The sequence below is a fragment of the Syngnathus leptorhynchus genome, chromosome 7, assembly GCF_054491065.1.
Source record: "Syngnathus leptorhynchus isolate UIUO chromosome 7, UIUO_Slep, whole genome shotgun sequence".
NCBI classification, from domain to species: Eukaryota; Metazoa; Chordata; class Actinopteri; order Syngnathiformes; family Syngnathidae; genus Syngnathus; species Syngnathus leptorhynchus.
The window spans coordinates 13522005-13535468 of NC_141201.1; the positions used below are offsets into that span (position 1 = coordinate 13522005).

Sequence of the window (13464 nt, forward strand, 5' to 3'; positions counted from 1 at the left end):
ACCCATCCCCTCTAGCAACCAAAAACGTTCAACACAGTGGTGTTTAAATTTCTAATTAATGTATATAGCGTTTATTCGCAGGTGCTTCTGGAACGCCCCTGCGAAAAATGAGGGATCACTGTTGTTAGGGTTGATACATTATTTTGATCGTATGATTATGTTAGAATGTAGACTATAATGATTAACCAAACGTGTCCTGCTCTCACAATGCAGTAATAATGTTGGAATGTAGACTATAATTATTAAACAAACTTGTCCTGCTCTCACAATGCAGTAAAATAAAGTGGTTGGATCCTCTCCTTGATTGACCAGCTGCAAAGGAAGCAATCAAAGTTGTTCTGTTTCCCCCAATGTTGTAAAACACCCCCTGCTCTGATTTGACTAGAGGCCGGAGGTTAACCAAACCTGTCCACACTCACCCCCAACCTGCTTTCTTTCAATAAATACTCTCTTGCATCAGACGAAAGTCAGAGTTCGTTCGAACATCACTGTATGCACAGTGACGAACGTTTTCTCCACTTGCAAGTGTTAAAAGGGCATACTGTCTACCGTGTGGTTCTTGCAAATAAGTTAGAGCGAGCACCACTCTAACAACTGTAACTCGTGATAAAGTTCACAAACAGTACAATGAACAAGAAATAAAAAGGAGAGTTCACACTGTTTGTCCAAAAATAACTCCTCCTTTTTTTGGTGGAGAGTCGGAATCGAGAATTTCTGAGAACCGAAATTGAATTAAAGAACTGGAATGAGAAACAGATACATCCAAATTTAAACGATGGCCTACCAAGGACTCAGCGAAGACTCAAAGGGTATCGAGGCTTTTGCGTTACTCATCCCACTCTTTGGAATGACCTTCTGCCAAATTTTAGGCAAACCCCCTTGCTGCCTATCTTTGGTACATTTTTCTTCTTTGGCTTTTGACTGAAGAGAGAGTAACAGCAATGTGTACATGTTCTATTAGGGGAGACAATCTCTGTACAATGTGATGCTCATATATGTACAATTCTTTTATTATTTTATGTAAACATAACTGCTCAATCAGAACACGTATACAACACACACAACTGGATGAACACACGCAGGGGGGTGACGCCCCCCACACGCAGGTACAAAATGGTCATGTGACAAGTTCCCGCCTCAGGTACAAAATGGTCCTGTGACAAGTTCCCGCCTTTCAGGACAGTATAAAACAAGCTGACCTGGAGACAGAAGTTGTTGTTTCATCTGCTGCCGTGCCTTGTGTACTGGCCGCCATTAAACAACCCAAGATCTTGGCAATAAAGAACCAATTCTATACTCCACATCTTTGTTTTCCTGAATCAACATTGGACATCCCGCGCAACACGCAACATGACTCATCTTGCCAATAAAGAACCAACTCTATATTCCACATCTTTGTTTTCCTGGCTCAACATCGGACATCCCGCGCAACACGCAACAAATGGTGACCCCGACGTGGGTTTTGTCTAGTTGAGCAGGTTTCGGCCGCTTTCAGGTGAGGCTTGCCGCTTTGGGCCGGAGGTCCGCCTTGAAAAGGTAAGAGGAGTTTTTCCTTCACGAACTGGGACCTCCGCCCGTGGTGGTATTGCCTTCTCTGGCCCCAAGCGTATTTTGCCGTGAGTTGAACAGGTTTATGCGCATGAACTTGTTCTGGTAAAATAAAGCGGACGGGTGTAGACAAGAGTTGTTCCTTTCTTGGGGTATATGTGGAATGTTGTTTGTGTTGTTGTTTGAGATAAACGTTTGAGAAATGGGTTCCTCTGCGGTGCGCTTTTGCGATCTGGAAATATTTCGAGATTTACGCCTTGTGAAATGTTGTTGGTGTGATTTACATTGAGAGCAACATTGCTCGGCGGTGGGTTTTTGAGATCTGGAAGTATTTCGAGACTTACGCTTTGTGGAATGTTGTTGGTGTGAGTTACATTGAGAGCAACATTGCTCTGCGGTGTGTTTTTGCGATCTGGAAGTATTTCGAGATTTACGCATTGGGGAATGTTGTTGGTGTGATTTACATTGAGAACAACATTGCTCGGCGGTGCGTTTTTGCGATCTCGAGTAATTTTGAGATTTACGCCTTGTGGAACGGTGTTTGGGTTGTTTGAGATAAACTTTTGAGAAACGGGTTCCTCGGCGGTGCGTTTGTGCGACCTCGATTAATTTAGAGATTTACGCCTTGTAGAACGGTGTTTGGGTTGTTTGAGATAAGCTTTTGGTAAACAGGATTCCTATTTTTGAATGTGTTTGTGTGATCGTTTGGCCGCAGCGTTTTCCCCCGCCAATTTTTGAATGCGTTTGTGTGATCGTTTGGCTGCAGCGTTTACTCCCGCCAATTTTTGAATGCGTTTGTGTGATCGTTTGGCCGCAGCGTTTTCTCCCGCCAATTTTTGAATGTGTTTGTGTGATCGTTTGGCCGCAGCGTTTTCACATGACGTGAATGTGTCAAAAAAGGGGGGGGGGTAGAATAATTTAGCCGAATGGAAGATTCAATGTTTTGTCAAATGTAATTGTTTTAGGAGTCTTAACAGGACATCTAGGAATTCAACACACAGTGATGAGAGGAGCAGAAGAAACATCTCAAAAGACTGCAAAGGTTGCAGACAAGATTTGCTCAGCAAACTACTGTGGATACGGAAGCAAAGACCGAGGTCCAGATCACTCCAACGTTCTGGCTGAAGGTCCCAAGAAGGAGGGGGATGGAGCCTGCGTTGACTAGACCCTATAAGGTGGTGGAGCGCATCTCACATGCCGTCCGGTTGGCCGGCAAAGGGGATGCGTGGGATTATCTGTCCCAGGGTACTGGCGGAGTCCAATCTGAATTGGGTTCAGGCGCTCCCTCTGGCATTGATGTGTGTGTGTATATGTCCGTTCATGCCCGAACTGGGCACACCCCTTTTGAGTTGCAGAACGGATGCTGTTTTCCGGGACCTGCGTCTACCCTTCCGGTTGCAGATTCGGAGGGCGGTAAGCGCTCTCGCACACATCTCCAACCTATTGTCCAGTTCTTTGGTTCCAGGTTTGCAGAACAGACGACAGCGGACCCAGAAGGAACGGCCGAGATCCAAATAACTCCATCGGTCTGGCTGAAGGTCCCGAGACGCAAGTGGACGGAGTCGAGGTGGACTGGTCCTTATAAAGTGGTGGAGCACTTCTCGCATGCTATCCGGCTGGCCGGCAAAGGAGAGACGTGGTATCATCTGTCCCAGTGGGCCTCAGTGAAGGGTTCCTGCAAGGAACCAGATCCGCCATCGACAGCGTCCCCCGCTTGTTTGTGCTCTTGCTCTTTGATGTCACTCTGTAGCATGTTTTTTCTGTTTTTTGTTGACCTCTTTCGAGGTCAAAAGGGGGATTGAAGAGAGAGCAACAGCAATGTGTACATGTTCTATTAGGGGAGACAATCTCTGTACAATGTGATGCTCATATATGTACAATTATTTTATTATTTTATGTAAACATAACTGCTCAATCAGAACACATATACAACACACACAACTGGATGAACACATACAGAGGGGTGACACCTCCCACACTCAGGTACGAAATGGTCATGTGACAAGTTCCCGCCTCAGGTACGAAATGGTACTGTGACAAGTTCCCGCCTTTCCGGACAGTATAAAACAAGCTGACCTGGAGACAGAAGTTGTTGTTTCATCTGCTGCCATGCCTTGTGTACTGGCCGCCATTAAACAACCCAAGATCTTGGCAATAAAGAACCAACTCTATACTCCACATCTTTGTTTTCCTGAATCAACATTGGACATCCCGCGCAACACGCAACATGACTCATCTTGACACTTTGTTGTGGGTTTTCTGTTTTAGTGTTTTTTTACTGTCTTCGTTAATAATTTATTGTTTTCCTTGTGTACTTACACTTTGTATGAAGCTGAGTTTTTTTTAAAAAGTGCTCATACAATTGAATTGACAGTGATGAAAACCTGGGCTGTTAAACTGTGTAAAGTGCTTCTTGGAGCAGACATCTTTTATGTTAACATCATTATTTATGATAACGCCACTGCGCTAAGGACACGGAGCCTGCCGAGAGACCTTCAGAGGGTTAATGGGGCTTGATGCCCTGCATGGGGGCAGAATATGAAAGGAAGCGTGCATCAGGGACATTGGGATTACTGATGGCCCTCCCATTCACAACAATAGCCAGCTGGTGCCAAATTGCAGGTGATGACCTCTAGTGCATACCTGTCAAACCCCTCGAACTTCATCCGGTCCACTTGACAATCACATCTGGCTTCTGAAAATATTTATGAAACAGTGTCAAATTGGTTGGCAAAGGTAGGCTCTGCAGTTTTTAGCGACAGAATATTTTAACTTTGATGGGCACAAATTTATACACATATATATATATATATATATATACATGTATATACATATACACACACATATATCTATATCTCTCTCTCTCTCTCTCTCTCTCTCTCTCTCTCTATATATATATATATATATATATATATATATATATATACCTACATACACACACACATATATATATATGTATATATATATATATATATATACACATACATACATACATACATACATACATACATAAATATATATACATACATACATACATACATACATACATACATACATACATACATACATACATACATACATTTGCCTTTACAGTCAGTGACGTAATTTCCCGCTCACGAACGGGTCAGTGACGCAACGTCCCGTTCACGACCAGGCGAGAGACTGTTGCCAACGGATCAGTGTGTAGGTGTATTATAGAAAGAAATCTGTCTGTCTGTCTGTGTGTCTGTGTGTCTGTCTGTGTCTGTGTGTGTCTGTCTGTCTGGCTGTCTCTGTCTGTCTCTGTCTGGCTGTCTCTGTCTGTCTCTCTGTCTCTGTCTGTCTGTCTGTCTGTCTGTCTGTCTGTCTCGGTCTGTCTGTCTCGGTCTGTCTGTCTGTCTGTCTGTCTGTCTGTCTCTCTGTCTGTCTGTCTGTGTGTCTGTCTGTGTCTGTCTGTCTGTCTGTCTGTCTGTCTGTCTCTCTCTCTCTCTCTCTCTTTCTCTCTCTCTCTCTATCTATCTATCTATCTATCTATCTATCTATCTATCTATCTATCTATCTATCTATCTATCTATCTATCTATCTATCTATCTATCTATCTATCTATCTATCTTTCCCTATCTATCTCTCTTTGTCTCTCTGCGCCTGCCTGTCTGCCTGCCTGCCTGCCTGCGTGCGTGTCTGTCTGTCTATCTTGTAACAATATATTTTCTCTACATTGCAGGTGGTCTTGGAACCAATTGTCCACGGTAAATCTGGTTCTTCATCAATTCATCTGGTCCCAGCCTACAGGCAGAAACTAAAAACTTCTAAGCCTGTGGTGAGGACTGTGAGGAAGTGGACAGAGTCAAGGCAGGACCTCCAAGCCTGCTTTGACTGCACCGATTGGGGAGTTTTTGAAGCTGCAACTTCAGACCTGCATGAACTCACTGACACTGTCACATCATACATCAGTTTTTGTGAGGATCTGTGTGTGCAGACTAAGACCTTCTGCACGTACAACAACGACAAACCTTGGTTTACACCGAACCTCAGGAGGCTGCACAAAGCCAAGGAGGAGCGGCGACCGGGACCTGTTCAAGCAGACCAGAAACACACTGAAAGGCAGGAGGTGTTACGAGAAGAGTCTGGAGAGACATCTCTCTGCCAATTCTGATCCCTCAACAGTGTGGAAAGGTCTGCAGAGCATCACGGGCTTAAAAAAACGAACCCCCCATCCTGTGGAGAGCCCAAGGCTTGCTAACCAGCTGAATAGGTTCTACTGCAGGTTTTAATCGGTCCTCCCACAGGTTACAGTTTGAACTACTTTCCTCCAGACGGCGTTGTAGAGCCCTGTTCGCCAAAACCAGCAGACACAGAGACAGCTCTTCTCCCAGGCTGTTGCTCTGATGAACTCACATCACTCTTAGAGTCTCAGAGTCATTGCTGTGCAATAACATCCTGCTCTCCACACCTTTTTTGGATTGTCTACAGTGTTTGTACTATGTGTCTTCTCTGCATCCATTGCACCCTGGTCATCCTGGAAGAGGGACCCTCCCATCTGTGGTCTCTTCTCAAGGTTTCTCATTTCCCCTAGTTGGAGTTTTGAGTTTTTCCTTGCCCTCCTGGGAGTTCAAGATCAGGGGATGTCTGAGAATATTGTCATTTGTCATTTTCACATGTCCTGAGTGTTGTTAGTCACCTAAATGTTGAACAGAGACTGTGATGTACCGGAGTCAAATTCCTTGTTTGGCACGCTCAAACATGGCGAATAAAAACTCTTGAATCTTAAAAGATGGATTACTGTATACAATTCCCCACTCATTTTGATTTCCCAAGAATTCCATAAATTGACTCTGTCTGCTCTCCACAGAATATGAATAGATGGTTTCCCTACATTGGATTAACCCTGAGAAAGTGTATATGGTTCCTTCAGGTACTCTTTTATCTATCTATCCATTTTAAACACACCTTATCCTCTTCAGGGTTGCGGGTGTTGGTGGAGCCTATCCCAGACGACATTAGGTATTCAATCCCATGCTCCCCACACACAATTCAGGCAAGTATACCCCTACACCATCACAAGTTGATACTCCTTTACATGCCATCAAATTCTTGTGATTTACAATTGGATTACCGTATTTTCCGGACTACAAATCTCAGTTTTGTTTATAGTTTGGCCGGGGGTACGATTTGTCAGAAGCGACTTGTGTGTGAAAACTTGTAAAACGATAAACTTGTTGGCATGTTGTTTATGCTATAGTTATTTGAATAACTCATAATATATTATGTCAGGCACGTTCTCAGTTCCTTGTTCATGTAACGTTAGCATACCGTACCTTCAGTCTGTTGTTGCCTATTCTATTTTTATTTTAAATATGCTTTCAAGATTATGTCTGTTCTTGGTGTTGGATTTTATCAAATACATTTTCCCCAAAAATTCGACCTATACTCCAGTGCGACTTATATGTGTCTTTTTTTTATTATGCATTATATGGCTGGTGTGACTTATACTCCGGAGCGACTTAACTTCCGGAAAATACGGCATTTGTATTAGTAACCTATTTCTTGAGTCTGAGTAAAAGTAATGGACAGGTCATTTGAGGTCATCTGATTCCGAAAGTGAAATTTTAAAAATGGTCTGATATAGTCTGCCATAATAAATCAAGTCTCAGTCCACATAGAGCTCAACCAATCAGAAGTAAAATTTAGCTAAACCAATAAGAGGGAAGAGAAACTCACTAGTCACATGTTCAGGAGGTGATTCTAAAATCTGGCTAAAAGAAGAACCAGCTATTTAAGCAGTGTGCATGTGTGTGAGGCCAAGTGTCTGTTTCTTTTAAATCTATTTTATTTGACTGTGTGTCCTCTTGCGCTATACACGCGTGTGATGTAGTACGTAAATTTCCGACGATGGACTGGGCTCATATGACCTGTTCTGAAATAATGAAGGTATAATGACTGATGTACTGACATGCTGACCACTGTGTTGTTGTTTTTTTTAGCTACATATTACATCTGGTAAAAGTACACAGTCATTAAAACCACCATTGTTAGAGATGTTCCCACTCTAACTTATTTAGCAAGAACCACACAGCAGACAGTATGCCTTTTGAACACTTGCAAGTGGAGAATTTGTTCATTACTGTAGGTACAGCAATGTTCGAACAAAGTCTGACTTTTTCTTCTTGCAAGAGAGTATTTATTGAGAGAAGTAGGGTTGGGGTGAGAGTGGCCAAGGTGGGGGTGAACCCCTGGCCGCTCGGGGGATCACAGCAGGGGGTGTTTTACGATGTTGTGTAAACAGAACACCTCTGATTGTTTCCTCTGCAGTTGGTCAATCAGTTCAAAGGATCTTAGCACTTTGTTCTACTACTTTGTTAAGACACGACAAGCTATGTGAATTATTACAGGTTACATTCCAACATAAGCATAGAATCAAACTAATCTATCAACCCTAACATATCCCTCCTGTGTATCATATGATTGTCATCCCGATTAACAAACATAAGCAAGAAAATATAACGAAGAAAGAAGAATAGTAAAAATAATAATAAAAAAGATCAATAAAAAAACAGAAACAGTACATCATTGCATCCATCACTTGCGAGGCATTTTCGATGGTCAAATCAAGTTTCTGCAAAACATGCTTGGCTATACACCATCTACGCAATCTACGTCTTGCAACACATTATAGTCATCACATTCGTCATGTCCTAGAAGTTGTATTTTCTCCGACATGGCCTGCTGTAAATTCTTCAGTGAAGAGGAGGGTTTTCCTCAATATTCCAATTCAATTTTAGTGTGTGAGTGAACACCTGCAGCAAGATGTTATAATGCAGGAAAAGTCTCACACGGTCCCTCTGCCTTAGGTGATCAGAATGTTATCAATAACAACAGTTCAAGACAAAAATTGTTCGTGATTGTTCAGTCGTCGGGGGCTTGGCACGCCCACTGTTGGAGGGTGAGCACAATTCTCACCCCCTGTGCAGCACTGCTTCGTCCGAGGAGGACCTGGAAATGTCTGCCGCGCAGTCGTCTTCAGTGGCTCAGGGTAGACTACCTGGCCACCAAAGGGGAAGAGGATTATTCTGCCACTGTTTGAACTGGGGGCGGGGATGCTGTTGATGGTGGATCTGGTTCCTTGCAGGAACGCTTGTGCTGCAGTCATCAAGGCCAGAACCATACTGTTTTGCAAGACCATTTGTTCAATAGCCTGAATCGCTCTGTTTTGTCCATCATTGACCCCAGACCAGGTCATGAGGGTCAAAGGTCACAACAGCCCTGCGTCGACGTCCAAAAGAGTTGTGTGCCGTTGTCATCTGATGATGCTGTATATTCAGGTGTGGTCAGTTACCCTCACTGGTGCACACACCTCTGTCCAGTTGGCAGGCAGCATCAGACAACCCTTTTGATCACAAAGCCACCAGCCATTCTGTATGAAGTAGGTCCCGTTAGATGGTGCAGCCATGTTGGTAGGGGAGCCCTCACCACTTGAAATGGCTCTCTTATCCTGACACTCAGCGGTGATGTCCAAAGCTCCCATCCAGTTTCCTCTGGAAATGCATTTGTGGGTTGTATTCCCTTGGATGTAGCATGTGTAGTTCACTCCAGGTGGCCTCTCTGTGTAGGCCACTTGCGGCAATGTTCGTGCTTTAACAGTCACATGAGATTTGTGCAGAAAAGCAGATCACAGGTCCCGTCTTCAAGTCCAGGGCGGAAAGGGTCGGCATTACTGACTGTGACAGCACGGTGTTGATATCCACCTCCTCCCATGGATGCCATACATTTCGCTTCAGTGACATTCATTGCTCTGGCCTCCAAGTGAACTTGTGTGGAGGAAGGGGGGAGTTTGGAACACACATAGCATCCCTCCTGTGTGTGAGCTCACACAGTGAACTTTACATACCGGTACCAAGTGTTGGTTTCGTATGGGTTTCTGGGGTCCCATGACCAGTCCTCAAAGTTGTCATCATGTGACCCTCTTTTTCCTCGGTTGACATCGTCAATTGGTCTATTCAGATGAGCCTATAAAGCATAGCACACTCCAGCCACAACGCAGCAGAGAATCCACCTGGCATATGGAGCCCCGTTGCTACTAGGATGGCAGAGACACTGGGACATGCCCTTGCCTAGCGGAGTGGGGATCAATGGATTCTTCACAAACATTGAGACACTCCACCCTAAACGATGAAGCCCCTTTGTAGTCAGTCTTTCCCACCACTCTGAAAATGGGGTCCAGCACTCTGCAACTTGCAGTGGTTGAGGTGAATCCAGCTGGGCCTTCCAGCAACGTTCAGTGCAGTGGGGGTAGTCAGCAAGCCTTGGAATGATGCCTCCCACTATGGGCTGGCCCAGTTTGTCCTTTTTGACGACCTTTATGTCGTCCCAGTCTCCTGGCTTGGAGTGGTTGTTGACCTATGGGGAAGAAAGATCGGCGGCAGTAAATTTGCATTTGACACGTCTTTCAGTTTAAGTGCTCTGATCATGCTATCTGACAAGGACTGTTCTTGTCTGGATTTTGCAAATCTTGTATCATTCACTAATCAATTTTATTGCCTTTTTGAACTGGGCAAATAGGAGTGTTTGCGAGAAGGGTTTGAGCATTTCCTAATGATTCCTCCTGACCAAAGACCATTTATGACAGGTGCTATCCCATTTATTGCCTTCTGTTTTAAAGGAGCTTCTCTGATCTTGGTTGGATTTGGATGTTAAGTCCTGTAGCAAAAGGTTCCTTTGATCAATCTTAATTAACACTGCCAGAGTACAAACACTTGTCCACCCCCATCCAGGAATTGCATCTTTCTTTAGCACAAAAATGATGAGCAATCAATTTGAAGGATGGACTGTGTGATATGGGGGATTGCAGACAATCAGGGAGTTACACTGAAGAAAGACCTTTTCATTTCAGGCTCACCTATCAGTTTCCCTTGGGTTGCAAATCCTGGGCTTTATGTGTGTGTGTAGGTGTGTGTGTGTAGGTGTGTGTGTGTGTGTGTGTGTGTGTGTGTGTGTGTGTGTGTGTGTGTGTGTGTGTGTGTGTGTGTGTGTGTGTGTGTGTGTGCGTGTGTGTGGGTGTGCGTGCTTGCGAGCGTGCGTGCGTCCGTGCATGCACACATACGTATGGCGAGGGAGAGGAGCAGAGGAAGTAGTCACAATCACACTCGCGAACACAAATAAAAGTGTGGTATAATCAGCTTTGCTCTCAACACACTTGTCATTTTTTAAAAATTCTTCTTTTTTGGTGGGGGAAGGTAGCTGTGCCCCCTTACCTTACTACCCGCCGACATAAGATAAATCTGCAAATAAAAAGTTACATTAACCCTACAATGACCTTTCCCACATAATACACTGCAGCCTGATGGGCCAACCCAGGAGCTTCATTGAAAACCTGTCATTCTCTGATATCCCAAGCACTGCCTGGGGAACATTTACGGGATAATTAATATATTAAATGCATGAAAAATAGTTACACAGGGGCCCCCTTGTGAGCTCTTCCACCGCATGTGGAAAGAGGAATACAGCCTGTGAACCATCAATACACAAGCATCCTACTTCAATGGGCCATCATAAAAACTGCTTATAATTTTATGGCTTCATTCATGGCCCACACTGTAAAAGACGGCAATATTTCCCCATAATTCACTGGAGCTCACCATACCTTTTTTAATGATTTGGCGGTTTTAATCCGCCACCTCAATTATAGTCGTGTTTCTGCCCCCAGCATGAAGGACGAGAAGGAGTCAATGATGAGCAGTGGCATGACAGAGTAATAGTAAGAGCCTCGAACAGCTGCACCATATGAGTAGAGTAAGAGTGGTACATTTCCTCCACTGGTGTCTTATCAATTATAGCAATAATGTTTGATATCTCTAAAAATATATTTTGCTTAAGTTATTTGTTTCATTCTGTAGTATGAGCTGATTTTGGCTTATCCTTACAGGGGATGCATATGTGCTGCACCCTACCCCAGCTGACTTTGGGTTAGAGGCAGGCTACACCTTGACCTGCTCAAATGCCAATCACAGAGCACACACAAATAGACAAACTATTCTCATCGACAACATGCGTGATTTCGGAATGTGAGAAAAAACTCGAGTATTTGGAGAAAACCCACAGGCACAAGGACAAGATGCAAATTCCACAAAAAAGGGCCTATTGCCCAAGACCGCTGGGATAGGCTCCAGCACATCGCGACCTTCAAGACCTTCACACTATTGTTATTCCTGTCCTTTATTATTATTAGTGTGAAGGTGAAGACCTTCACACTATTGTTATTCCTGTCCTTTATCATTATTAGTGTGAAGGCGAAGAAAGAAGGCCTTCATACTAATGTTATTCTACTTTATTCATGTGAAGGCGAAGGCCTTCACACTATTGTTATTCTACTTTATTCGTGTGAAGGCGAAGGCCTTCACACTATTGTTATTAGTGTGAAGGCGAAGGCCTTCACGCTATTGTTATTCTACTTTATTATTAGTGTGAAGGCGAAGGCCTTCACACTATTGTTATTCTACTTTATTATTATTTTTGTTTTTCTTATTATTTTTCTTATTGAAGATTCAAGATTCAAGAAGAATTTATTCGCCACGTTTGAGCGTGCCAAACAAGGAATTTGACTTTGTTACATCACATTCTCTGTTCAACATTTAGGTGACTAACAACACTCAGGACATGTGAAAATGACAAATGACAATATTCTCAGCCATCAACAGATGGGAGGGTCCTGCTTCCAGGATGACCAGGCTGCAATGGATGCAGAGAAGACACATAGTGCAAACAGTGTAGACAATCCAAAAAGGTGTGGAGAGCAGGATGTTATAGCACAGCAATGACTCTGAGACTCTAAGAATGGTGTGAGTTCATCAGACCAACAGCCTGGGGGAAGAAGCTGTCTCTGTGTTTGCTGGTTTTGGCGTACAGAGCTCTGTATCGCCGTCCGGAGGGGAGTAGTTCAAACAGACTGTAACCTGGGTAAGAAGGGTCTGTAGAGATGTTGCTTGCGCGTTTCCTGGTCCTGGACAGGTACAAGTCTTGGATAGATGGGAGGTTGATTCCAATGATCTTTTCTGCAGTCCTGATTGTCCGTTGCAGTCCGTGCTTGTCTTGTTTGGACGCTGATCCAAACCAGACAGTGATGGAGGTGCAGAGGACAGATTGGATGACGGCAGTGTAGAAGGTCTTCAGCAGCTCCCGCGGCAGGTTGAACTTCTTGAGCAGTCTCAGGAAGTACAGCCTCTGCTGGGCCTTCTTCCGGACAGAGTCTATGTGGCCTGTCCATTTCAGGTCCCGTGAGATTGTGGTACCCAGGAACTTGAAGGTGTCTGAGGAGAGTATGGTATTACTGCGGATAGTGAGGGGTGAAAGTGGTGAAGGGTCTCGCCTGAAGTCCACTGTCATCTCCACGGTCTTGAGCGGGTTCAGCTCCAGGTGATTTTGGCTGCACCAGTGGACATGCCGCTCCACCTCCTGTCTGTATGCAGTCTCATCACCATCCCGGATCAGTCCGATGAGAGTCGTGTCGTCTGCATACTTCAGGAGCTTCACAGGAGAGTCACCTGAAGAGAAATCGTTGGTGTAGAGAGAGAAGAGCAGTGGGGAGAGGACTGGGGGGTGCCAGTACTGGTGGTCCTGGGGCCAGATGTGATGCTCCCCAGCCTCACACGCTGTCTTCTGTTGGTCAGGAAGCTGGTGATCCAATGACAGGTGGAGGCAGGCACCGCGAGCTGGATGAGCTTCTGTTGGAGGATGTCAGGAGCGATGGTGTTGAACGCCGAGCTGAAATCCACAAACAGGATCCTGGCGTACGTTCCTGGGGTGTCTAGGTGGTGCAGGATGTAGTGCAGTCTCATGTTGACCGCATCATCCACCGACCTGTTTGCCTGGTAGGCAAACTGGAGGGGGTCAAGCAGGGGACCCGTGACATGCTTCAGGTGGTTCAGCACCAATCTCTCGAAA

General features: G+C 44.6%; 1 protein-coding gene across 1 annotated transcript in view; it reads right to left on the reverse strand.

Moving 5' to 3' along the window:
* The window catches only part of LOC147054834 (ribonuclease inhibitor-like), a 256301-nt gene that overhangs the window by 4269 nt on the left and 238568 nt on the right, over positions 1-13464 (reverse strand). The gene's annotated exons all lie outside the window — the stretch shown is intronic.